The sequence below is a fragment of the Bos grunniens genome, chromosome 19, assembly GCF_055505025.1.
Source record: "Bos grunniens cultivar Pamir isolate PY7600 chromosome 19, Bosgru_T2T1.0, whole genome shotgun sequence".
Taxonomy (NCBI): domain Eukaryota; kingdom Metazoa; phylum Chordata; class Mammalia; order Artiodactyla; family Bovidae; genus Bos; species Bos grunniens.
Window position 1 is genome coordinate 10,730,031 of NC_141183.1, and position 3,571 is coordinate 10,733,601.

The following is a 3,571-nucleotide window of genomic DNA, read 5'->3' on the forward strand; positions in this document are numbered from 1 at the left end:
CTCTATGTATATCTGCTGCTGCTGCTGCTAAGTCTCTTCAGTCGTGTCCAACTCTGTGCGACCCCATAGACGGCAGCCCACCAGGCTCCCCCATCCCTGGGATTCTCCAGGCAAGAACACTGGAGTGGGTTGCCATTTCTTTCTCCAGTGCATGAAAGTGAAAAGTGAAAGTGAAGTAGCTCAGTCGTGTCTGACTCTATGCGACCCCATGGACTGTAGCTCACCAGGCTCCTCCATCCGTGGGATTTTCCAAGCAAGAGTACTGGAGTGGGGTGCCATTGCCTTCTCTGCTATGTATATATAATTTCTTTTAAAATCAGAAAGAAAAAAGCTTAAGTTCAAGAAAATGTTTTAATGTAGAATATTAATATGTTCATCTTTATACCAATGCAGTATAAACTATAATTTTTAATACTTTCTTTTTTTTTAATGGAGAAAGGAGTCCAAAAAGGCAAAAGCGCCCAGGGCTCTTAGAATGTGGTCCTGCTTCTGGGAGAACTTCCAAGAATGGCATCTCTGGGGAGATTTGGTGAATGGGAGCTACCAGCTGTCTCTGTGGATGGGTTCAGTTGCCTCAGTTGTTGGCTTTGGGTTGATGGCACTGGGGAGTTCAGAACATTGATCTTCACGTGTGGCCTTCTATCTCTATGCACTTCTATCTTCTTGGGCCACTTCTCCTCGGTTTGGAGTTCAGGTTTCTGTCTGATTCTCCTGAAAAAAATCAAACAAACAAACGTGTGAAAGTAACAGGGAACACCAGGAAATAAAAACACAAGGGCTGCCTTTTTTTCCTTCTTTGATTTAAAGGGTTCAGTTCTGCAGGGCTCAGAACCAGCTCTGGCTCTATGGATTCCTCCCGGATGTCCATCTGGCCTGTGTCAGCAAGTTGATTGCCTGTGATTTGACAGTAATGATTATAATGGGGTGATTTTGTATTCTTTGACGGATTCAGATAGAAAGGTTCAGAAATGGACCTGTGCCTCCCACCCCCACCTCCTTGCTTGACACTGATGTTTTCTTTGATTCCAAAGAAATGGCAGAGTCTCATGAAAGAATATCCATATAGAGAAAGGGTCCTTTTCTTTTTAAACTTATTAGGGATTATAGGTTTCTTTTTTGGCCTGGAGATCAAAACAAATGCCATGGGAGCCAAGAAATACTGCACAAGACCAGAGAAATGCTGCCGCAGAAACCTCGGTGGGAGAGAGGTCTTTCTCAGAATTTTGAAAACCAACTACAGCTATTCTGTGCATGGAGTAGCTGGGGATTGCTTTCTCCCACACATTCTGCTGATACAACTGCTTCATCTCCCTCTCAGTTACCCACCACTGGCAGTGATACTTTCCTGTTTACAGGCAAGTTTACAGCTTGCCTTCTGCCTTCTTTCTCCAGTAGGCCCTGACTGACAGACAGACAGATGGACCCAGATGTAATGCTGTGGGTGTTGAAGCTATTGAACCAAGGGTAATTTGTCCCCTGGTCACTTCCCACTTGCTTCTCAGCCTGACTCCTTTCTGACTGGCATTTGCACATCGTTCAGGAATGACAAAGAAGCCCTGTGCTCCTCCGTGGGACCTGTGTGTATCCTGGAGGACAGGTCCCAGCGCTGGGGCAGCTCTGGCTTTCAGAAGGGCCAGGCCAGTGTCTGCAAAGTCTGCAGAGCTGGCACTTGCTGTTTCTCAGACGCATTGATTATGCTGTTTTCACAGCGCTCATTAGAGGCCTGGTTTTTCATGCTGCACACCAGCGGTTTCCCCCTAAACTCAGACCCTCCAACCCCACAGAGGAGTGCCTGTTCCTGCCACTCCAGGGTTCCTAAGCCCACCTTCTAGAGAATAGAAGGGTTAAGGTAGAGTGTTTGCCTCAATCACCCCAACCCCAGGGAGCCAAGGCTTCTTTGTCAATCTCCTGGGATGGAATAGAAGACGTAAAGGAGGAGGTCCCTATGCAGAGTGGAACTGGGGCTTCTTGCTGGACACAAGGAGTTCCCCCAACATCTGCTCATGTCATAACCCAGTGCTCGGCCTGACCCCTTCCCCCTGGGTCCCGCACCAGCTGGGAGGAGAGGGAGGTGTGCCTTTAAGACCAAAGACAGGCAGTGAGGGAGAGGTGCTTCTGGAAGAGCAGGCTTTAGGTTGCCAAGGTGAATCTGTCAATAGAGTATTGAACAGTCTTATCCAGTGGACAGAATTTTTTCTGTCAAAACAGCCAGCCTCTGGCCCTCCTTGCATGGCCTGGAGCACTGCAGACAGGATCCCAGCTGGACAGGAGTCTCCTGGGACAGAAGGCCCACCAGCATGTCCTTCTCCTGGGGACACATTAGTCAGGAAACCTGGGTTTCTCTTCTCGCACATGGGTGACCTGGAATGGCACAAAGCAAGTCAATGCACTAGACCTGCTGTCCTTCACCAGGCATGTCCAGTGGGTTGCTTGTCCAGTTTTCAAAACAAAAATTCAGGGCCCCTCATTTAAAAATTATCAACAGGGGCTTCCCTGGAGGTCCAGTGGCTAAGACTCAGTGCTTCCAATGCAGGTGGACTGGGTTCAATCCCTGGTCAGGAAACTAGATCCCACATGCCAAAACTAAAGATCTGCATGCTGCAAATGAAAAAAGATCCCACATGCCTCAATTAAGACCTGGCAACTAAGAGCCCACATGCTGCAACTAAAACCTGGCACAGCCAAATTTTTAAAAAATTAACTAAGTTTATAATGACATAGATTATACTACAAAGGTAATACATGCTTAAAACTCATTTCTTCCTAATGATTTCACTCCATTTGATGCTTACCATGTTCTTGGGGGTGATTCACTTCTATTGTATCTGATGGTGGAAATGTTGGATAACGGTGGCTCTTGGGCCTCTTGTCCCAGTTCCCTGTTCAGTGACTTTCTGCCAGCAGCTTGAAATCAGCTGTGGTGGGAGTATTTACATCACAGAAATTGGCAAACACTGCAAATCACATCTTGTGTTACTGTTTCACTGGTTGTCTAGACTTAAGAAAGTGATGGAAAAAAATGTTAATGATACAGGTTAAATTTAAAAGCATGTCCTTAAAAAATAAATAAATAAAAGCATGTCCTGTCTGTAGCCATTACATTGTGAATGCCACAAAAAATTGAAGGAATATTATTTTGATATTAAAAAACTCTTATCTGATTCAGTGAAGAAGCCACTCACATCATTATGAACCAGTGAGGTTTGACTTCTTTGTTGTTTCCCTTTCACTTTACTGGTTGGCTTCAATATCAACTAACATTCTTGTCAGAACTACACTCATTCATCAGTGGCAAGCATATGTTGGCCACTGATCCAAGAGTTTGGGGAAAAAAAATCAAGGAAAGCATTCTGTGAATCAATTGGTTATAGAGTTTACTGTAAAGAATATTTGTAAATTCTATGATACACATTCTTTATATGAGTAAAATCACATGTATTCCACCCTGACCCCCACCCCCTTAGGTGACAGTCCTAAACATTTATGAGCAACTCACACTGTGGCCAGCCCAGAGGAGGCATTTAGATTAATGTAAGTAAGTGAAGTACGTTTAGTGAAATGGGGTTGAGGA

The 3,571-nt window shown here is 45.1% G+C and overlaps 1 long non-coding RNA gene across 1 annotated transcript; it reads right to left on the reverse strand.

Moving 5' to 3' along the window:
* Positions 1–343: 343 nt before the first annotated feature.
* On the reverse strand, positions 344–2,991 carry LOC147351198 (uncharacterized). The gene is made up of 2 exons (XR_015147296.1): positions 2,793–2,991; positions 344–711 (listed from the first exon to the last, which is right to left on the reverse strand). It is a non-coding gene; the product is annotated as an uncharacterized LOC147351198 (long non-coding RNA).
* Positions 2,992–3,571: the final 580 nt, after the last annotated feature.